General features: G+C 41.4%; 1 long non-coding RNA gene across 3 annotated transcripts in view; it reads right to left on the bottom strand.

Moving 5' to 3' along the window:
* The window catches only part of LOC144595110 (uncharacterized), a 179,744-nt gene that overhangs the window by 139,369 nt on the left and 15,689 nt on the right, over positions 1-24,686 (bottom strand). For all 3 annotated transcript variants that reach the window (XR_013547457.1, XR_013547455.1, XR_013547456.1), the window contains exon 2: positions 17,144-17,268. This is a non-coding gene — a long non-coding RNA (uncharacterized LOC144595110). The remainder of the gene's footprint in view (positions 1-17,143; positions 17,269-24,686) is intronic.

Raw genomic sequence — 24,686 nt, 5'->3', positions numbered from 1 at the left:
TTTTTTACTGGCCCTCTCACAGTGTTCTGCTCCCTCAGAAATGCCCCACAGGCAATGGAGTATTCCCACGGTACTGAACTTTGACAATGCAGTGCCCATACAACGATGCAAAGTCTCTCAGCACAGTCTCACTGACAGCGCAACATTAAAAGGATAAGAAGATAAGAAACAGATGCATCTCTTATGGAGATGTATGGGGTCGTGAGGGTTATAGATGGGGTGAACGCACAGTGGTAGCGGGAATCAAAGACAGAAGGACATATGTTTAAGGTGAGAGGGGCAAGATTTAAAACAAACATGGGGAACAACTTTCTCACTCAGAAGTGGTATATGGAACAAGCTGCCAGAGGAGGTATTTGAGGAAGGTACTATAACACCATTTAAAAAGACACTCAGATAGTAAAGGTTGAAGGGGACATGGGCCAAACATGTGGAAATTGGACGAGATGAGATGGTGTATCTTGGTCAGCACGGATGCGTTGGGCTGAAGGGCCTGTTTCCATGCTGCATGATTTTATGGCTCTAAAAGGGTCTTCAGCCCTCATGTTTGCTCCACCATTCAATAATAATCATCTGGGTGATCTGTTGACTCAGCATTAATTCCCATAATTTCTGAATTTCTACTATTTTTGTGTTGGATATATGTAGAGACTAAGCCTAGGCAACTTTGGTACAGAATTTCAGTCTTACCCCTTCCTGGGTGAAGAAATTTCTACCTATCGCTGCCCTTTATGGCCAGCACATGATTTTAGACACTTTATTCAGGAGAAATATCAATTCTCCATTTCCCTGTCGAACCCCAAAATAATCTTTTACATTTCAATGAGATTGTCTCCTTCCTTAGGTTGAGAAAACTGACAATGATTTAATATTCCAGATAGACAATAGACAATAGGTGCAGGAGTAGGCCATTCGGCCCTTCGAGCCAGCACCACCATTCAATATGATCATGGCTGATCATTCTCAATCAGTACCCTGTTCCTGCCTTCTCCCCATACCCCTGACTCCGCTATCCTTAAGAGCTCTATCTAGCTCTCTCTTGAAAGCATTCAGAGAATTGGCCCCCACTGCCTTCTGAGGCAGAGAAATCCACAGATTTACAACTCTCTGACTGAAAATGTTTTTCCTCATCTACATTCTAAATGGCCTACCCCTTATTCTTAAACTGTGGCCCCTGGTTCTGGACTCCCCCAATATTGGGAACATGTTCCCTGCCTCTAACGTGTCCAACCGCTTAATAAACTTATATGTTTCAATAAGATCCCCTCTCATCCTTCTAAATTCCAGTGTAAACAAGCCTAGTCGCTCCAGTCTTTGTCGTTTGAATAAGTCTGTAAATAATGAGCAGTGTGCTTTCATTGTTGTACTAAAATCCTATTGAAATATAGGCCAGCATACTGTTAGCCTGCCTAACTGCATGCTCTACTTGCATATTAACTGTCAGTGATTCATGTTCATGGACGCCCAGGTCTCTCTGAACACCAACACCTTCCAATCTCTCGCAATTTAAAAATTACTTAGCATTTCTATTTTTTACCAAAGGTGCACAAGCACATATTTTTCTGCATTATATTTATCTGCCGTGTTCCTGCCTGTCAATATTTTGAACATTCCATCGAGTCTGCCCCTCCGACAGTGCGGCATGTCCTCAGTACTTCCCCTCTACAATGCAAGATTGCATTAGTACGTCCCCTCTGAATACACACTATTCCCTGATACTGCTCTCCAACGTGAGAACTCCTTCAATATTGTCCTCAATCGAGCACAACCTCCGACACAATGCTGCTTTATTTCTGATATACCCCTCATACAAAGCTCTCTCAGCATTGCCCTCAAATGGTGCAGCATTCCCTCTGGTGCAGGAAGGAACTGCAGATACTGGTTTGCACCGAAAATGGACACAAAATGCTGGAGTAACTCAGCGGGACAGGCAGCATCTCTGGATAGAAGCAAATGGGTGACATTTCGGGTCAAGGCCCTTCTTCAGATTGAACGTGTCTGAGCTTGTCCATACTCAGTCTGAAGAAGGGTCTCGACCCGAAACGTCACCCATTCCTTCTATCCGGAGATGCTGCCTGTCCCGCTGAGCCACTCCAGCATTTTGTGCCTATCTTCAGCATTCCCTCTGGTCTGCCTTTGCAACCGTCCGTAAAACCACACTTCTGATTTTACTCAGCATTTCCCTTACGATAGCGCATGGTACCTTTATGTTGCTTCTTCGGTCAAAAGCACTCCAGTAAGACTGTCCTGTAACTTTTCAGTATTTCCACAGCCTAGCCCCTACAACAGCACAGTACTCCCTCAGAGGAACACTAAGAATTGTGCAGGCACAGACAATAGATCAGAATAAGATAATAGTTCAGCAGTGATTGTCTTTAAGGAGATGTTTCTTGCATCTCAGCAAATATATATCATGGTGAAATAGCAAGGCACCGTGTAAAAAAATCGATGCCTAACTAAGGATGTTAACTAAGGTTAATCTAAAGTCGATGGACATCAAAGTCATATACTCTAGATGGAGTCAGACCTCACACAAAGGAAGATGGTTATGGTGATTAGTGATCAATCACAGCCTCAGGATGTTCCTGCAGGATTCCTCTGAATAGTCTGAGGCACAACCATCTCTAGCTGTTCCACTAGCGGCATGGTGGCACAGCGGTAGAGTTGCTGCCTCGCAGAGACCCGGGTTCGATCCTGACTATGGGTGCTGTCTGGATGGAGTTTGTATATTCACCCCTTGACCTGCGTGGGTTTTCCCTGAATTCGCTGGTTTCCTTCCACACTCCAAAGATGGAACAGGTTTGTAAGTTAATTGGCTTTTGATAAAATTGTAAACTGTCCCTAGTGTGTGTAGAATAGTGTGTTTTTGTGCGGGGATCGTTGGTCGGTACAGGTTCGGTGGGCCGAAGAGCCTGTTTCTGCACTGTATCTCTAAACTAAACTAAACTAAACAAATGATCTTCCTTCAGTGATAAGGTCAGAAGTGGGAATGTTTGTAGTCAGTCACTCACCACTTGATACCTTAATGCCTTTCCATCATCAACAAAGTACAACTCAGGAGCCCGGTGGAATAATCTCCGTGTGCAGCTCCAATAATCCTCAAGAAGCTCAACACCATGCAAGACAGAGCAGTCAACTTGACTGGCCTTGTGATATCATCTCTTGTTCATCGGCCACCCTAAATATTCATTCCCACACACATTGGCTGAAGGCACTGAAAAATTAACAAATGAAATCAAAACTTCAATAATGAATCTCCAAAAGGTCCACAGTTCCCTCAGTAATGCTCTTCCTTCAGTCCTGCCCCTCTGATAGTGTTGTACTTTCTTTGTAATACATCTCTGGCAATGCAGCAGGCCCTCAGTACTGTGATCCCAACAAGGCACTGTCTCTAAATCCTAGTCATAGAATCATACAGCACACAAACAGGCCCTTTGGCCCAAATCATCCATGCCAACCATGTTACCTCATCTAAGCTATTCCTATTTACCTACATTTTGACCGATATCCTTAAACCTTTCCTATCCAGCTACCTATCCAATGATTTTTTTAAGTTTTTATTGTATCTGCCTCATTTACCTCCACTGGCGAGTTGTTCCAGATACCCACCAGTTGAGAAAAGGTTGCCCCTCAGGTTCCAATTGAATCTTTCTTCTCTCACTTTAAACCTATGCCCTTTACTTCTTGATTCCCCTAACCTGGGAGAAAAAAACGGTGTACGTTCACCTTCTCTACGCCCTCATGATTTTATACACCTCTATAAGATTGCCTCTATGAACTCCTCTGACAGTGTAGCAAGCCCTTCTCATTGCCATTGAATGTGGACCAGATTATATGTATAAATCTTTGGACTGAGATTTGAACAGTAATATGAATCAGCAATGGTATCCATCGAGTCTGAAGAAGGATCTCGACCCGAATCTTCACCTATTCCTTTTCTCCAGAGATGCTGCCTGAGCCGCTGAGTTATTCCGGCATTTTGTGCCTATCCATGGTATCCATTGAGCAAGGGAACTTTTTGCAATTCATAAAACAATGATCACTGTAAATATCCTGGGTATTTATTCACAAAATGCTGGAGTAACTCAGCAGGTCAGGCAGCATCTCAGGAGAGAAAGAATGGGTGACGTTTCGGGTCGAGACCCTTCTTCAGACTGTAAATATCCTGTTGCTTTTTGTGGGTCCATTTTGCACATCATGTCTCCAGTTCCTGTTGGCTGACAATGGATAAACTGTAGGATCTGCCTTGTGTCCGCAGACGAGCAGAATTTGCTTCATTTGTTTAAAGGATCATCCGGGAAAGTTCAGAATTAAAACATTTAATATCGTCTGGCAATAATGATCCATTGACAAGCTGATGACAGCAACAATGCAGGTCAAGAGACTGATAATACTTAGATAGCTTTGGGGAAAGGTTCTATCGTGACATTAAAGAAGGTCAGTTTAAAAAAAAAAAAAATGTTTGAGTTTAAAAGCCAAAAAGAAGCAATTAGTATTTTTCTAAAGGGAAACATTAGGCAGGCTTTCTTATTTTTCGTTTGGGATTTTTTAATCACAATCTCACCACAGTAGCTGAGAAAAAGACAAAGTTGAGGCTGGTGTTCAGATGCTGAGTTCAATGTTCAGAGTCTGTCTAAGCAGCTGTCACATTCTTGCATTATGGTCACTGAATCTGAATGAGGCTGTCCACATCAAAACCCTGCATCCATTGTGATATCATCTCTTGCTCTAAGCTATAATGCTTATTAATTCTGCACCCTTACTCTATGAGGCTCACAAATATATTCCATCAGCCTAGATTTAATTTAATTACAACAGCTGCCTTCTCATTCTGCTTTCTGTGTCAGTGCGTTATGATATAACACAATTACTGATTACTTTTAGATAGGACAAAATATGATTAGGGTTTTGAGTGAATGTATCATAAGCCTTATTAGATTCATTTTAAATCTACAGATAAATAGAAGTTTTTTTATTTGTGGTATAATAAGTTTATTCTTATTGGGGCAAGGCCTGGTAACCTGATGTAGGTTCAGTAAGTGGAAGATTGTGACTGAACGTTCACTGCTGGATGAGTAAAGCAGTAGTTTGTAATGGAGAATTCCTCTCTTTAACATTCTCCTGACCTCCCCTGAACCTTGATCTTCATGCCTGGACAAATCAATTCTGATCTCAATTTTGGGCCGTGACCTACACAGAAGGTACATTAGCCCCCAAACAACACGTTCACATCACAGGTTAACTAAATTCTATTTTCAAAGGCACCCATCATGTGGTACGCATGGTTACCAGCAGGAGAATTCCAGAAGAGCAAGGACAACAAAAAATGCCAGGTCGCTTGCAGGCATTAAACAACAGTGATTTCTGACAGCAGGAAATAAAGATTTTTCTTTTTCATATTCTGACTTGTGCCTGTCGGCTGATGGAAATGCTTTGGGAGTTAACACGACAGATACCATTTTGATGACCCTCGGACTATCCTTGATTGGACTTAGCTGGCTTTACCTTGCACTAAACGTTATTCCCTTATCATATATCTATACACTGTATAAGAGATATTTTCAAGAGAGAGTTAGATTTAGCTCTTAGGGCTAAGGGAATCAAGGGATATGGAGAAAAAGCCGGAACAGGGTACTTATTTTGGATGATCAGCCCTGATCACATTGAATGGCGGTCTGAAGACTGAAGACCCATTCCTTCTCTCCAGAGATGCTGCCTGTCCCGTTGAATTACTCCAGCTTTTTGTGTCTATCTTCGTCTTTATGATACAGCCAAGCTTTGTTAAGGCCCACGGAATTTGCAGAATCAATGCACTCTTCATATGGTATTGGTTAACATATACATTCATCGTCATGCAGCATGGAAAAAAACTCTTCGGTTCTACTCGCCCATGTAGGTCAAGATGTCGAGCATCGCTAGATTTCTTTGCCTGCATTTTGCTTATGTCTGTCCAAGCGTTTCCTATCCATTTACCTGTTCCAATGTCCATTAAATATAGTAATTGTACCCATCTCCACCACCTCCTCTGGTAGCTTGTTCTGCATGCACAACACTCTCTCTATGAATAACATGGTCCGCAGATTTTGTTTAAATCTTTTCCCGCGTAAATCTACATCCTCTAGTTTTAAACCCCCCTAGCCTGGGAAAAAGACTGTCTATCTGTCCTATCTACGCCTCTCATAATTTTATAAACCTCCATAAGGTCACCCCTCTACCTCCTTCATTCCTAGCCTATCCAATCTCTCTTTATAACTTATTAATTCTTTAATAATTATTTATAATTGATTATTTATTTAATAATTATATATAATTACTGATCCTTCATGAGGCTACTAGGCCTTGCCCCAATAAGAATAAACTGATAATTTATATTTATTTAATTCTGACAAGTGTTGCACTTTGGTATGTCAAACCAGGGCAGGACCTACTGTGTAAATCCTGTCCTGGATAGTGTTGCAGAGTAGATGGATCTGGGGATATAGGTGCAAGGCGAGTCAGGTGTACAGGGTTGCGAAGAAGGTCTATAACATGGTTGCATTCATTGGGAAGGCGAATGAGTATTGGAACATCGTGATGTGGCTGTACCTTTGGAGAGAGCACATTTAGAGTTCTGTGTACAGTTCCAGTCACCCAACTATAGAAAGGATGTCATTAAGTTGGAAAAGGTTCAAAGAGATTCACTGGGATGTTGGCTGAGCTTGTTGGCATAGAGTCATAAAGTTATAGAGTGATACAGTGCGAAACAGGCCCTTCAGCCCAACTTTCCCACACCAGCCAACATTGTCCCAGCTACACTAGTCCCACCTGCCTGCGATTGGTCCATATCCCTCCACACCTGTCCTATCCATGTACCTGTCTAACTGTTTCTTAAACGATGGGACAGTTCCAGTCTCAACTACCTCCTCTGGCAGCTTGTTCCATACATCCACTACCCTTTGTGTGAAAACGTTACCCCTCGGATTCCTATTATGAGCTATAGGGAGAGGTTGGATAATATAGGGATACAGCGCAGAAACAGGCTCTTTTGGCCCACAGGGTCCGCGCCAAACAGCGATCCCCGCACACTAACACTGCTACACACACTAGGGACATTTTTTACATTTACCAAGCCTATTAACCTACATACCTGTACGTCTTTGGAGTGTGGGAGGAAACCGAAGATCTCGGAGAAAACCCACGCAGGTCACGGGGAGAACGTACAAACTCCATACAGACAGTACCTGTAGTCAGGGTCGAACCCGGGTCTTCGGCGCTGCATTCGCTGTAAGGCAGCAACTCTACCGCTGCGCCACCATGCCGCCCTAGGCTGGGAATTTTTTCTTTGCAGCCCAGGAGCTGAGAAGTGGCTTTGTTGAGGTGTACAGGATCATTGGAAGCATGGATAAAGTGAACATTCACAATATTTTTCCTACGGTAGAGGATTCTAAAACTAGAGGGCATAGACTTTATGTGAGGTGTGAGAGATTTAAGAGGGACTTCAGTGGCAACTTTTTAACTCATAGTCTGTATTTGGAATGAGCTGCCAGAGAAAGCTAACAACATTTAAGAGACATTTGGGCAGGTAAATGGAAAGGAAGGGTTTTGAGGTTTAAGGACTGGTAAGTGGAACCAGGCCTGTATGTCATCTTGTTCAGCATGGACAAGGTGGCCCCAAAGGGTTCATCCATGCTATGTAGCACTATGACTCTATGATTACCAATATCTCGAGTTGGCTGGAGATGTCTGTATTGGAGGGTTCCTCAGAGCAAGGCTGTGATGAATCAGTCATCTGGCACTTCAGGTTGAAGATGCCTGTGAATACTTCAGCTTTGTTTCTTGTGCTACGAGATATCGATATCACCATTATTTATGATCAACATTTTTACCAGCTCTGGTGGCTCTGTGAAAGAACCAGAAGAAACCTCCATTTTGGAGACAGCAGAGTTACCGTTAAGGTTAAGATTGAGCATAACTAGTGTAGGAGGACACTTAAAAAGGCAGACACTTAAAGAGGGGGATAAAAGAAATGAAATAAATCTGGCAAGCAGGTTAAGGAAAATCTAGTAATATTCTTAAGGTATATTAAAAGTAAAATGTTGGTAAGGGAAAGTATAGATACCTTTAAAGATCACCATGGCTGTCTTTGTTTAGCGCCAGAAGAGATGGGGAAAGTATTAAATGAAATATACTGAGGAGAAAATCATGGAAGATAAGGAATTGAGGCGTGGGAGTTGCGATGCTGTATGGACTTTAGTAAGTCTTTGTCAAGGTCCCACATGATAGGGGAGTCTGGAATGTTAGATCACATGGAATGGAAGCTGAGATACCAATTGGATTCAGAGGAAGGAGTGTAAAGGTAATTGTGCAGGATTGTTTTTCTGATTAGAGGCCTGTAACCAGTGGAGTGCTGCAGGGGGTAAGAAAAAACAATCCAAGTTTGTCCAACCTCTCCTTGTAGCTTGTACCCTCTAATCTAGGTAGATGAGAGAACCAGCCCCAAAATGAAAGATCCTGCCCAGCAGAAAAATCCTACGATGGCTGTATCAGGCTGATCTGGCCCGCACCCAATGACAGACAAGGGGCCTCCTGCCAGGGATTGTAATCAATCTCATGCTAGACAACTGAATAACTTTTAAGAGAAGATGTAAAGCAGGTAAATAAAATAAAAATGGAACAGTGTAAACCTAACCCAAACCCATGGACTCGCCCAACTGTGAAAAAGAAAGGGTTTCCAGCAAACATTTCAAACTGTCCAATATTAAATAATGGTTCCAGTTTATCAAGCGTTTACACCACTTTTAAACAGAGCAAAGCTGATGCATAAACTTTGAACCTAAAGCTATTCATTAGAAAAAATGCAAAACATACTAAACCTGAAAATTCCCCCTTCCCAAATTATTGCTGACTACAGAAAGGCTTCATTTATCACAGGCTGATTGTACATGACCTCTCCACAAACCTACAGCATGCAGCTTTTCTGCAAACTCCCAGTAAACAAGCCCTTCTGTAAATTTTGCTCCTTTGTTATCTCACACTTTGGTCAACATTGCATTTAATTGCATTGTGTAACTGGTTGACAATTGAACATCAAGAGTTTACAAAGACACCAATCTGAAAGATGAGTGATAACACACTGAGAGCTGCGGTTATTATTTTAACTTCAGAGCATTTCTAAAACCAGTCTTTAAGTATACATTTTTGTTTTTTTTTCCAATATAAAACACCTTTACAATGAACAAACGTTATTGTCTTGGAAATGGTTTACCTAATGCTCCTGCTGTGCTAGACATTGTGCCTGAAGTTTAAAAAAAATCTAAATTCTAATATAATTCACCCAGAAACGTATTATATTTCAGTCTGTCACAAACAGTATATTTAAAAGATGCATTTAAAGGCTAATATTTTATAAAGGAAGTTTATGAAAAGAACATAATAGCAAAGTTTTTGTGATCTCCCCCAGGGCCTCTCCAAATGTACTCATTGTGAATGGCTGCTCAATTCAAGATTGATTATTATACAAAATAATTGCATTTGAGGTTGTGAGAAAGTAACTCCAATGGCAATTTGTAACTTAAAGCTGAACATTGTATTGTGGTGCAGACTACTAAACCATTCGACTCGTTTAGAGCCCTGGTTTCTGCATTGAAATAGATTTGCGTGTGTTTAGCAGTTTCTGGAACAGAGCCCACAAAAAAGCTTCGCTCCTTATAATAAATAGTACATAACCTTTCCACAAATCATTTGCTGTTTGATCAGGGCCACTGATCCAGGCCAGAGCTGATTTAAGAGTATGCATTGGGCATTCCCAAACCTTACCACAAAGCAATTTTTAAAAATGTATTCACTGCTGGCTGGGCTAGTGCTAATGGTCCCTGAACAGAGTGGTCTACTTGCTGAGCAACTCAAGGGCAGTTAAGGATCAATCATATTGATGAGGGTCTAGATATTAACAAAATCCATGAATTTCACAATCTCTGTTATTAGCTCTGATCTTTCCTTTTATAATTCAGAATTATTTAGTTACTTGAATTTTAATTCAAATCCTCCACTTCCAATGATGGGATTTGAATTTGCAGCTCAAGACGTATAGTGTAGGCATTGGGATAGCAATCCAGTAACTTTACGATGCATTCGTACTCCATCATTGAATTTATCCTGATAACATTTGACCATAATTCACCCTTTATAATGCAGCGTACCAAAATGTAGAAATATTAAAATCAAGATCAGCACAGAAAGAAAACCATTTTTAATAATGTTAAACCTTGTTGCATGTATTGAAACAAATTAGCCAAAATCATTTCAGTCCTTATTGTATTCCTTATTTCAACCTAGGATTCTGCCTTCCTGTGAAATTCCAAATACATTGTAAAGAATTGACGTTCAATTAACTATGCAGCTAATTCAGCCTGCCTAGCATTTCTTTTGCCTATGGATTTACAATGCCAGGTTAACTGTAGTTATATCGCTTTCAGTAAAATGGACTCAGAATGATTATAGTTAATCAAAACCCAGTGTATTGACCCCAGGCTGACTGAAGCTACATTGTTTCCAATGTACATGATAAGGAGTTTTGTTCTATAAAAAGATGGAGTTCACAGATCCTGCCAATATTTGGTTGTATGCATGTCTTCCTGACTAACTGTTGTGCAATTTTGCATCTAATCGAATTGTACTTTCCCAAAATGCATGACCTCACATTTCTATTTCTATTTTTGTCTAACTAACCACATGTAGGCTAATTGGCTGGGTAAAAATGTTATTAAAAAAAAAAAAAATTGTCCCTAGTGGGTGTAGGATAGTGTTAATGTACGGGGATCGCTGGGCGGCACGGACTTGGTGGGCCGAAAAGGCCTGTTTCCGGCTGTATATATATGATATGATATGATATGATATGATACATCTTCCTGTAGTCATAAATTTTCTTCCTAAATGTCAGCCAAGTGATCAATTAAAAAAAAAAATCAGACTTACCATTCAGATTAAAGAAAACCCCAGAGCGTTTTATACCTATTACAAGATTTTGTTTTACCTGTTAAAATCTTTTATACCTATTAGAAACAAGAGCGTAACCAGGGAGAAGGCAGAACCACTCAAAGATAAAGGAGAGAAATCATGTTTGAAGTCTGGGAATGTAGACAAAGTAGTAAATAATTACTTTGCATCTGTTTTCACCGAGGAGAAGGGAATGGAGGAGAGTGAGATCAGTGTAGAGAATGGTAATATGTAAGATCGGTTTGAGATTAAGAAGGATGAGCTGTTAGGGATCTGGAAGAGCATTAAGGTGGATAAATCCACAACACCTGATGTGATCTATCCCAGGTTATTGAGAGAGGCAAGGGAGGAGATTGCAGAAGCCTTGACTAAGATCTGCGTTAGCCATAGGCAAGGTCCCGGAGTAGCTAATGTTGTTCCTTTATTGAAGAAGGGAAGTAGAAAGGGGAAGTAGAGAGTAGGAAGGAAATGGTTGCGGACTATGAGGAAGGCTGTCAATGTATACAGCAGGAGAAAGATCAGCTACAGAAATGGGTGGAGAAATGACAAATTTAATCCGAGCAAGTGTGAGGTGTTGCACTTTGGAAGGTCGACTGTAGGGGGAAAATATACAATTATTAGTGTCATAGGGTCATCGAGTGAAACGGTGTGGAAACAGGCCCTTCGGTCCGACATGTCCACACCAGCCAACATGTCCCAGCTACACGAGTCTCACCTGCCTGCGCTTGGTCCATATCCCTCCAAACCTGTCCTATCCATGTACCTGTCTAACTGTTTCTTATTGACAGGACCCTTAATAGCATTGATTTATCAAGGGATCTTGGAGTCCAAGTCCATAACTGCCTGAAAGTGGCCACACGTACATAGGGTAGTAAAGAAGGCATATGGCATGCTTGTCTTCATAGGTCGGGGCATTGAGTATAAGAGTCAGGAAGTCAGTACGGAGCTTTGTAATACTTTGGTTAGGCCGCATTTGGAGTATTGCATGCAGTTCTGGTCGTCCCATTACAGGATGGATGTGGAGGCTTTGGAAATGGTGCAGAGGAGGTTTACCAGAATGATGCGTGGATTTAGGAGTGTTAGCTACAGGAAGAGGTTGGACAGACTTGGATTGTGTTCTCTGGAATTCCAGAGGTTGTGGGGAAACCTGACAGAAGTATATAAAAATTATGAGTGATATAGAAAGGGTAGATAGCCAGAACCTTTTCCCACAGGATGGAAAAATCATATGCATAGGGCCTAGCTTTAAGGTAAAATTTTAAAGGAGATATGCGTGGCAACTATTTTACACAGGGGGTAGTGGGTACTTGGAACACACTTCCAGTGATGCTGTTTGAAGCAGATACGATTTTGGCATTTAAAGAGACTGTTGGATGGGCATATGGATATGCAGAGAATGGAGGGATTTGGATTATTTGCAGGCAACTAAGAGTTGGTCTTGACATCATGTTCAGTACAGACATTGTGGGCCGAAGTGCCTATTCTTGTGCTATATTTCTTCCTATTTTCTATGTTCTAAGGCTTTTGCATGACTGGAAAATTGAAACTTTAAAAAAGACTAGATAAATTGGAGTAGTATTTCTTGGAGCAGAGAAGACTCTATTGATTTCATTTCTACCTCAAGCTGCCTTGGTAAGGCCAACAGTAATCAAGGACAAGTCGCAACCTGGCCACTCCCTCTTCTCCCCTCTCCCATCAGGCAAAAGGTATAAAAAATGTGAAAAAACCCACACCATCAGATTCAGGGACGGTTTCTTCCCAGCTGTTATCAGGTAACTGAATCATCCTACCACAACCAGAGAGCAGCACTGAACTACTAGCTACCTCTTTGATGTCCCTCGGACTATCCTTGACCGGACTTTGCTGGCTTTACTCTGCACTAAACATTATTCCATTATCATGAATCTATACACCGTAAATGGATCGATTGTAATCATGTATTGTCTTTCTACTGACTGGATAGCATACAACAAAAAGCTTTTCACTGTACCTCGGTACATGTGACAATAAACTGAACCAAACTGAACTGAGGGGAGACTGCGCTGATGTTATAAAAATTATGAAGATCTTGATAGACGAAGCATGACAGACCCATTACGCTTATCACAGGGCCCAAAACGCAAAGCAGCAGAGTTAAAATATTTATGGGATAAACAGAGGGAAGGTGACTGAAATGTTTGTCACTGTGAGAGTGATGGGGATGTGGAGACCACTCTCAATAGAGTGGAAGAAGCAGAAATCCATGCCACATTAAAAAAGAAGTAGACTGTGTACTTGGAGCCATGGACTTGTGCTCGAAACTGGGATTAAGTTGATTATAGGCACAAAATGCTGGAGAATGGTCTCGACCCGAAACGCCATTCCTTCTCTCCAGAGATGCTGCCTGCCTGCTGAGTTACTCCAGCATTTAGTGTCTCTCTTTGATTTAAACCAGCATCTGCAGTTCCTTCCTACACATTAAGTTGATTTGTTATTTTTTAATTAGCACAGATAAGATAGGCTGAATGGCCCACTTCTGTGTTGTAAATTTTGAATGATTTCTAACCAACCGTCCATAACAAATCCGACAGCCCAACTTCATGCTGACTTATTGGTCGCTAAGGGAAACAGCCACACCGCTGACAATGGCTTGTGATTTCCTTCAGATTGAACGTCACTCAAATCTTTCTTTTGCACAATGGCTCAGAAACCACAACAGTTCTTTCAATTAGAAATTTAAAGCCCCAGCCATGGCCCAAAACCTATGTGAAGATTCAATCATTTTCTTGTCAAACACCATGGGAAGGAGAGTTCAAATAGTATTCAACAGAGCCAGTATAAAGTCCTGAAGTTACAGAATGAGAAATGGTCCTCAAGATATTTCTATTTTTAGGTGCTGTGAAATTCAGACCCAAAGACCAACACAAAAAAAATGGAATGGGTAGGGGTGGTAAAGATGGCAGTGATGGATCGTAGTGATGACAACAGGCTTGTAACTGGCATACTCTTCCTGCCAGGCAGAAACCTGCCACATCAGACCAATGATCCCAGGCACTTCTCTGCAGTCTGACCCTAATGTTACACTGCCATCCATCACAAGGCTGTAACTGGATCACATTCTATGATCATATTGTTGTGTTCTCTCCATATATTACACGTAGTTGAATAAATTGATCAACACCTTTCCCACCAGTGAAAGTACAGCTACATGTTTCTCTTTGTTCATTTTTTTAATGTGGGTTTGTTGATAAAGCCAGCATTCTTGCCCATCCCTAGCACATGTTGATTTCCTGGGCCATTTCAGAGGAAATTGAATGCATTGCTGCAGCTCTGACCAGATCAGCTAAGGGCAGCACAAATCCTTCTCTGATGGATATCAGCAACTTAAATGGGGGTTTTTACAGCAATCAAATAACTAACGGTTTTATTGCTAATAACAACGTGTTCCTTAAATTCATTATATTTATCTGAATTTTAAAGCTATCATTGAGGGATGTGAATTTCAGCCTCTGGATTGTTATTCCAAGTCACTAATTACTAATCCACAGCACCACCCTCATATCTTAGGTAGCCTAAGCAAACTGCAAATAATTCACAACACCATTAAGGATAATTAAAACATCTATAACAACATTATAAGTATATACTATATTGTCACAGGTAGACTATAATATAGTTATACCCAATGCTTTCATTTCGTTCCACTACTACATTGTTATACAATTACACTGCTATATCGCTACACAAATAATTACACTACTTGACAGTTACATAATTACATAGTTACAAAATCACAATGTTATATGTTCATACAGTTAAAATGTTATTTGTTACAAGACACATAGTTGTGGAATTATGCTGTCAGTGTCCAAAATTACTCTGTTTTCATCCCACTATTGGAATGTAACAAGATGAAATGCCTCTTTATTGACTGATTAACATATCTACCCTGTGCTAAGATTCATAGAACATAGAATAGTACAACACGGGAATAGGCCCTTCAGGCCACAAAGTCTATGCTGAAAATTATGCCAAGATAAACTATGCACAAATCCTTCCATTCCCCCTCCATGTGCCTATCTAAAAGCCTCTTAAATCTCATTATTGATCCTGCCTCCACCACCCCCCCCTGGCAGCACTTTCCAGGCACCCACCCTCTGTGCTAAAAAAACTAGCTCCACACGTCTCTTTTAAAATTTGTCCCTTTTGGTTTAAAGCTATGCCCTCTAGTTTTTATTATTTCCACCTGGGGAAAAGGGTTCTGATTGTCAGGAATAAGAGCATAGGAAATGGAAGTAGGAGTAGGCCATTCAATCCCGCACATTTGCTCTGCCATTCAGCAAGATCACGGTTGCTCTGTCACCTCAGGGTCACTTACCTGTATCCATATCCCTTATTTTCCTTAATATCAAAATAACCTATTGATCTCTACCTTGAATGTACTCAAGGTAGAGATCAATAGGTTATTTTGATGACCTACGTCATTAGGCTGACGTCCCAGTGGCCTGTTGGATGGAGGATTCCAAAGATTCATTGCCCAACGGGTCGAGAAATTACTCTTCATCTCTGCTCTGGATTGCTGACCCCTCATTTTGAGACTGCAACCCTTGGTTTTAGAAGCCTTGGACAACACCCAGTCTGCTTAATCACCTCCCATGCAACAAACTCACCATCCTGGAAATTAATCTGACAAAAATTTATTAACCTCCCTTTAGTGCAGGAATATCCTTCCTTAGGTAGGGAGATAAGGCAGATATAAAAATTTCAGGACCCTGTAAAATTGCAATACGGTCTCTTTACTCATGTGCTCAATTCCTCCAGCAATAAAGGCTAACAAAATAATGTTCTTCCTAATTGCTTCGTAATTTTCCTTCCTAATTAAAACATTTCAATATTTTCTGTAGTTAGAAAATCAACAAGGGAAATAACCAACTTGGCTTCATTATTGTAAATCTGACAATTAATAGAGGTGACTAAGCCATTCTGAAGGGTCCCGACCCGAAATGCCACCTGTTCATTCCCCCCACAGATGCTGCCTATCCTGCTGACTTCCTCCAGCACTTTGTGTTCAGCTCAACTTTCCAGAATCTGCAGTTTTTTGTGCCTCCACACACTTCTGCATGTTGAGTGTTATGCCACTGTCACTGTTCTAACTGGAGTAGGTTCAGAACAGAACAGAAATGGGTATCCATGAAACACAATGGATCATCAACAACAGCAGAATTGTATTCCTACACATGGCCCCTTGGCCTGGCCTCTTCCCCCATTTACCATTAAAATCCAGTCAGGAAATCAATGGGGAATAACGAAGCGCCTGCCAAGAGCAACCACAAGCATACCAAAAAACAGAAGCTTCAAATTTAAAAACATCATGCAACACCAAAGCTACACACAAGTTAACATTTGTCTGAAACATAGAAACATAGAAAATAGGTGCAGGAGTAGGCCATTCAGCCCTTTGAGCCAGCACCATCATTCAATAGGATCATGGCTGATCATCCAAAATCAGTACCCCGTTTTGGCCAATTTTCCATATCCCTTGAAGAAGGATTTCGACCCAAAACATCACTGATTCCTTTTCTCCAGAGATTCTGTCTGACCGGCTGATTTACTCCAGCATTTTGTGTCTATCTTCAGTGTAAACCTGCAGTTCCTTCTTACACATATTCACCAAAGCCCAGCCACATCCAATTGTGATGGGTTGTGGCAATTGAGCACCTATTCCAAGCCGGAGGACCATGAACATCTACCTTCTCAATGATGAATCCAGCAGGGATGCAAAGCTGTTATCTTGCAAACATTTTCAGCAAGAAGTACCAAGTGAATAATCATTTTGATCTCCTCCAATGTCCCAACATCACAGATACCATCCTTTCGCCCATCTGAAATTGTGGAGTTCATGAGACCTAATGAAGGCACCGGGTGCTGGTAATAGTTGTACTGCTAGAGCCAAGGTCATTGAGTTCAGCTACAAATTCAGTTTTCACCCCACAATATGTAAAATTGTCAAAGAATGCCCCATCCAAAAAAACAGTAAAAATCCAATTACCCAAAAACTTTTCAAAGAAAGCCTTCTCCAAAAAAATCTGGAAAAAATCAAATACAATTATTACCCCATTACTTACAGCTTGTCATCAGCATCGAGGATGGAAGTTGTGGTCAATTGTGATATTGGACAGCAATTACTCACCAAGAACTTGTTCACAGATGCCCAGTTTGGTTTCCAGGAGGTCAACTCAAATGCAGATCTCATTATAGACTTGGACAGTACATAGGGATACAGGACCTGAATTCCAGAATCGGTGCAGCATCAGCCTTGGAGATGGAAAGAGTAAGCTCTGCGTAAGAAGAAGTGTTTAGAAACATTGCAAGGAGAATGAATTTGTTGTATGGAGAGGGTCATTCAAAGCAACCATTTTAAATTTGAATTCCACTTCAGACAATTTTTGTTAAAATTTGAATGGACCTGGTGTTGTATACACAGTGACATTTCTGTCTATTTGCCTGGATCAGCTGAATGTAGTGAACGCAGGATGCATTTATCAACCTGGATTAGTCAACACCAATAAATCTTTTTTTCTATTGTGGCCATTGTCATGACAACGTAAATGAGTTTCCCATTTACTAAAGATATCTACTTACAGTTTTGTTTTAATTGGCAATATCTCCCTGTGTATCTGCTCACTTCTAGTGCCAATGAAAATATTCCAATGGGTGCACCAATCACGCCAATCCACAAATAGAAAGGACATTTCACCAAGTGCAATGAATCAAACTTCTCAAACTTTCAGGCAGAAACTGTCATCTCGTACATTCAAACTATTGGATGATGTCAAAAATCATTCAGTGAAAATGAATTCAAACACCAGAAATGTGGAAGATGGACACAAGAAACATCTCAACCAAACTTTCTTTGGTTAAAGATCTCTGATTGAATTTGATTGACTATATTATCAGAACTATCAAGGCAATTGGATGAAAGAACATCAATGAAAGAGTTACATCTGGAAATATACCTTCATTAGAGAGGGTCAGAACTGGAACTTTTACATAATTACACAAATCCATATCGCAGGAGGATGGGGATATCCCAAGAAGCAGGGTTGGGTAAAATAATCTATAATCTATGAACTTCAGAAAAATGGGCATATCCTACAGAAACATGTAAGATTCTGTCGAGATGAGGGCTCCTGAAATAACAATTGTCCATTTCCCTCTGCAGATGCTGCCAAACCAGCAGATTGCTTGTTGCTTGAGATTTAGATCTGTGTGGACAGGATGGACATAGTGAAGATATCCCACCTGGTGGAAGGGTCAAGACAAGGTGTCAATCGCCCACGACTGACATAAGAAATATATCTTCGTGAATAATTCTAAGGACCAGTGATCCTTGAGCCCTTAAGTATATTCAAGACAAAGATTCGAGTGGAATCAAAGGTTGTGGGGAAAGGCAGGAACATGGAGTTGGGGCCGAGATCAGATCAACCATGACCTTTTGTAATGGCAGTGCAGGCCTGCATGTTGGGGTTGGGGTTGGTCCTTACGTTCCTCTACTGCTGCACGATTTCCGTGTACACTCTTCCCCTGCTCTGCTGCAGCTTCACACAGGCGCACACACACAGCTATCCGTTTGATTGTAGAGATGTTCGGACCCAACAGCATTTAGGATTGAGAGACAGATAGATTGTGACAGCAGGATTCAATCAGAGAGCCGAATCTCCGGGGGTGTTGGAGAGTGGGAGCTCTAATTGCCTGGTGAGCAGAGGCTCGGTGAGGCGGAGACGTCTGCAGAAAACGATGGTGAGTCAGCGGGAGGCAATCAGCGAGCATGGGCCGTGGGAGCAGGAGGCGCTCGTTTCTCGCTCCATGCTGGCCTGATTTTTCCAGTTGCAAGAGACCTCACTCACTCAGGGCAGGACCACACAGGACCACTCAGTCAGTACCCCTGACTCGGTAATCTAGGGGGAGTATTAATTACTGAATGATATCATCTTGCTCTCACACAGGCGTTTTGTCTTTGATGATCGCCGCCAATTTCTGTCCCACCCTGATCAGGCGGAGGGTGAAGCTTTGATATCTGCACCGCGTAAGCCGCAGAATGAAGACCAATATACTGTATTTTACGAGATGTGAACAAGCGGATATTTCCCATTCACAGAACGTATCTGAAATCGGGTGAAGTTCAAAGTTACACTGCTGTACAATGTGGAAATGAAAAGATCGAATCATTCCAATTACCCTTTAAGATATCCATCACATGACGGCCAGCCACGGAGAGCAGGTGAGATGGGATTGCTGCCATTTGCCCCGCGTGTTCGAGCAGGACTGATAGAGTTTGGCGCTGATCGCATCACTCTTGGTTCAATGGTCCTCAGTATTAAACAAAATCAAGATGCTGGAGGAACTCGGCGAGACAGGCAGCATCTGTGGAGGAAAAGGGATTATCAAGACCCTCCATCGGTACTTCAGTGTTACACGGGCCTGGACCTTTTCCCCATGTAACTCCCCGGCTTTGATAGTGCTGGACTCTTGACTGACAAATTGGGGTCAACCAACGTGTACACATCTGCCGCAGAACTGTTTTGTAGAGTTGAGTAGATACCTCCTCAATGTTTAGGTCCCACATTGTCTTTGGACCGTAACCATTGATCTCACCAACAATCGTAGGTTCAAGGTTGGAGCACCTAATTAGGTTGGTGCAAAAAAACGCCAGAGCGCGGGAAGAACTCAGCAGGTCACGCAGGATCTGGGTAACCAAAAGCTGTTTGTTGGATTTGACCTTTAAGAGACACCCCATACATCCAACTGGATGGATTTCACAGCTACTGCGGGCATTAACTATTACTGGTATATTATGCAGTACTGGCCTTGAAGCATTGTGTTGATATTGTTGATTGATTGGGTGTTGACTATTGCTGTTGTCATGAATTATCTGGCCATTAATAATTGCCTGTGCATTAATCTTTATCTTGACATTAACCACCACCAAGGATCATTTTTTACCCAGTGACAGTTATCATACTCCCCCTACTCTCCTGCCACCCACCTACACTAGGGGAAATGTAAAGTGGCCAGTTAACCTATGAGTTTGCCATTAGGGTGGGAGGAAAACAGAGCACCAAGGGGGAAACCATCTGATCACAGAGGGAATGTTTTACTTCACATTGGCAATACCCAAGATCAGGGTTGAACCTGGGTTGCTGGAGCTGTGTGAGAAGCCCAATAATTACTTTACTCAATGTCAGCATTGGTTTGGTAATACTATTATGAAGCACTTTGACACGCTTTACAATGTTAAATGTGTTACATGAATAGTAATCATTGTTATTGTTGTTTTCGCTATAACCTTCTAATCCACAGGCAAGAGGTCTGACCTTTGAACACAGCTTGTGCATAAGGTCAAGGCACCATCCCACAAAGGATTTAATTCAGGTGGCCAAAGGAGTGTTTGCCTGATTGAAACTTGGAGAGAAAACTTTGAGAAGGAATCCCTATCTTAAAATAATAGGACGGATCACAGCAAGGCTTCATCCATTCAAAGGTCCTGGAAGGAAGGAATTAGAAATATTGCCAGTCAGAAAATTGGGTAAGTGTGGGCGACCCAAGTTTCCCTATCCAAACTAGGTGAATGTTCATTTCAAATTCTTAAATCAAAGCCATGATGAATGGGGAGCATTGGCCCAAAGTAGCATTAGGAGCCTTCCAATACTACTCTACTGATTGTCACTGACCTCTTCCAGTAGTCCCATTGAGGACCCACTGCCAGGGGTGGTGTACATAGGTAGAATATAGAATTAAAAGGGCTTGGATGGGCGCATTGATATGTAGGGAATGGTAGGATATAGAACACATGCAGGCAGAGGAGATTAATTTAACTTGGCACCATATCTGACACAGAAAGGCCTGTTCCTGTACAGTACTATTCTATATGTTCCACCATAAACATGGCAGGAAGGTGAGGAGATCGGAAGACAAGGAAATGCCTGACTTTCTGAGTTGATGAAACTCTTCACGAAGTATCAAATATTATACCATTGTTAACAACTATTGACGCAATGAACATGCCTGGTCATTATATACCTATGCAATTTGATTTTAAACTCTATTCCAAATTAATTAATTAGATAAATGGTGTATTGACCTTTCTTGCAAGAAGATTTGATTCTAAAAATCGAGATGTTTTGCTTCCAATTTATAGGGCACTAGAGAGACTGTAATTGGAATACTGTGCAGATCTCTCTACCCAAGGAGCAATATTCTTTAGATAACATTTATTCACAAAATGCTGGAGTAACTCAGCAGGTCAGGCAGCATCTCAGGAGAGAAGGATTGGGTGACGTTTTGGGTCGAGACCCCTATTCAGACTGAATACCTGCTGATTTTGCAGTACCAGCATCTGCAGTTATTTTCTTACACTTCTTTAGATAGCATGATCGCAATGAAGAATCAGCTGTTTAGTTTAGTTTAGAGATACAGTGTGAAAACAGGCCCTTTGGCCCACCGAGTCCATTACAACCAGCAATCATCCATATACAAATTTTATCCAACACACTGGAGATATTTTACAGAAGACAATTAACCTACAAACCTGCACATCCTTGAAATATGGGGCACCCGAAGAAAATCCAAGCGGTCACAGGGAGAATGTATAAACTCCGTACAGGGTCTCTGGCACTGTAAGGCAACAACTCTACAACTGTGTCACGGTGCCACCCATGTGCCACTGTGCTGCCCGATAGATTTCTGGAAAAGAGTTGGGATGTTTGCCGATGAGGATAGATTAAGTAGACTGGGCCTGCACTCTGTTGAGTTTGGAAGGATAAGAAGTGAAATTGAAAGAAACAATTTTTCCGGGGTGTGTAGAACCAGGGCTCAAAGACTCACAGTAAGGAATCACCATTAAGCACAAAGATTAGATGAAACCTTTCCACTCAGAAGCTGAAAATTCTAAATTTGGAATCTTGTTCCCAAGTTTAGAGGAGGTTCCGTTGTTGAGCATTTTAGATAAACATCAATATGTTATGTGAACCAAGATGTTAGACTACGAGAGTGATATATGGGGGTAAGAGTAGATACTAAGGTGTAAGATCAGACAAGGTCGTTTGGATAAGAAATTACGGTTTAATGGCCTGCTGCTGCCTCATCTTATAATAATTGAATAATTTTATTTTTAACTTCCGTCACTGTATTCACTTGGGATCTCAGGCTATTTTCCACAGTTTAGAATTAATGCAACATGCTTCATATCATTATTTAATTACGTTTAATATGTTGGTTGTTTTGTTCTGTTAAAATTGTAAGCAGTATTGAATATCTGCAAATCTGATGGGACAATGGTAATGTATCGTGAATGTATGTTTAATCCATTAAGAAGATTACTGTAAATGGAAACCCTTAGGTCACCAACAACATTAGTGCAGGTATCTGAAGAATACAGCTTCAGTATCTTAGAGAGATGTTATAATGAAGCATCTGAATTCTGACAGTTCACTTAAAGCTCTACCTATAGTGCTGATTATTAAAGTTAGGAAAGCTAAATATGGATTTTAAGAAGCATTTCTTATAATCTCACAGCATTCCAATAGCTAATGATATTCTAACCACCACTGTGGTGTACGAATCACAACAGCCAAATTTTGCACAGCAAGCTCTTGTAAATATCAATGGCCAAATACTCTGTTTTGGACCATGATTCGGGGTAGGGTGTTCCTGCTTTATTTAGTAGTGTTTTTCATTCATCAGAGCAGAAAGGGATTTTGCTGAATGAAACATTTGAAATAAAACACTCTGGACAGTCCAGTTTTCACTCAGTACTACATTGGGATTTTGAGCCTGAATTATGAGAATCGATTCTTCTGAGTGGGGATCGAATCCCAGACGGGAACATTAGGCACAGCACCATCTTGAGGTCTAATTTTCCTGTTCTTCTCCCTTAGCCAAGAGATGCTAATTATTATAAAGAGAATTTTCAAAAATTTGGCACATAAAGGAGACTTTCGCCCATTGTGTCCTTCCAGGCCAGGAAAGCCTAATCCCAGTTTCCTTAGCCTGTGACCTTGTAGATCACTGCTCTTCAAGTGTGAATCCAAGTGCTGGTAAGGCTTTCTGCTTCCAACACTCTTGGGCAATGAGGTTCCAGACCCGAGCTATCTCAACAACTATATTTCCCCAACCACTCTAATCCTTCGAATAAATATCCATCCCCTGCGTACTCTCCTCTACCAAAGGAGAAAGAAACATTTCCTTTCTGGTCATTCTGTCTAGACCAATATCTCAAGAGACTCGTATCTCTCCCTCAATAGCAATTGACTGTGGTAGTTTTTGACTACATGTCCCTGGCTGTATTCTAAAAGGCCAAAACAAAGCAAAACTCCATTATGAATAGTGGAAAACTTTCATGTCCTTTTAAAGAGAAGAAGGGTCTCGACCCGAAACGTCACCCATTCCTTCATTTTGTGGATAAATATCTGTGATCGATTACTGTCATGGAACATCCGTCAGAACTTGTATGAAGGTATTACTGGGATGTTTGCTCATGAACTTGATTTGCTTTTCCCTAAACATTCATCTCCCTCCAGTGGAAAAGCAGGACAAATGGCCTTGTAACAAATCATCAGAGCATCAAGTACAATTTATGAGATCTTTACTTGGCACATTGTTCAAACACTCAAGGGAAATAATATGAGCGGTGTTTGGCCGAGCTGAGAGAGGATGAGAGAGGGCAGGGAGGGCAGAAGAAGGGAAAGGACTGTGAGGAGCCAGAAGAAGAGGGGTGTGGGCTGGGGTGGGGGAAACTTAAGGCTGGGGATGTGCTTAGTTCTCCTATGCCACACAACACATTCACTCTGCTTCATAGACCATAGACCATCCTCTCCTTCATAGCAGTGGGAACCATAGACAGATTAATCAACCTCCCTTTATAAAACAACTGTACCACATCAGGAGTGTTCCAGTCTCCTTACATTACACCTGAGGACAAGGAAGATAAGGTGCTGGTCAGAGTCTCTAAAATTTTCTCACTTGATTTGCTTTAGAACTTGTGCATATTTTGTCTCGGCCTGGTAATTATTCACTTTTAATAGAGTTATTTTTTTTAATGTGTCTTCTCTGTCTACATGTATCATTTCCAACATTTTGTTCTGTTCTTCCTTCATGTCAATATATTTGACATCTTCCTCCGCATTGAGTGGATGTGCAATGAAAGTATCCCAAACAATTTATTTGGCTTCTATACACTTAGCTTACTGTTTCGGTCGCCAATAGCCTATACTCTTTCCTTCATAAATCTTTTTTTGCGATTTTGTATTTATAAAATATAATAGGGTTTTCATGCAGCCTCCCTAACTTCCCAATTTCTTTTTTAATTTTACCTGACAACCTACAATGCTATTTTTCTAGTTGGTAGAAAGAGGTGAGTGGAAAGGGTGGAGCAAGAGCTGGCAAGTGAGAGATGAATCCAGGTAAGGAGGGTATGATTGGTAGATGGGGCGGGTAGGAGAGGGAAAGATGGAAATAGTAAGCAAGGCTGTCGGTGGTAAGTGGAGAAAACCAAAAGGTACAGATGGTGGAATCTGATTAGAAAGCAAGGTTGGGGTAAAATATAGAACCAGAGGGAGGGATGGTGGGGAAAACTGAAGGAGGGGGCAGGGGAAAGATGGGGAGCCAAGGGTAGGGTGGGGGGGGGGGGGTTTAGGAGCAGTTGGAGGAGGTGGAGAAGTGGAAAGGGACTGGGT

The sequence above is a fragment of the Rhinoraja longicauda genome, chromosome 7 (genome assembly GCF_053455715.1).
Source record: "Rhinoraja longicauda isolate Sanriku21f chromosome 7, sRhiLon1.1, whole genome shotgun sequence".
Lineage (NCBI taxonomy): Eukaryota > Metazoa > Chordata > Chondrichthyes > Rajiformes > Arhynchobatidae > Rhinoraja > Rhinoraja longicauda.
Note: the sequence above shows the minus strand (reverse complement) of the source record. Positions and strands in the feature narration are given on the sequence as shown.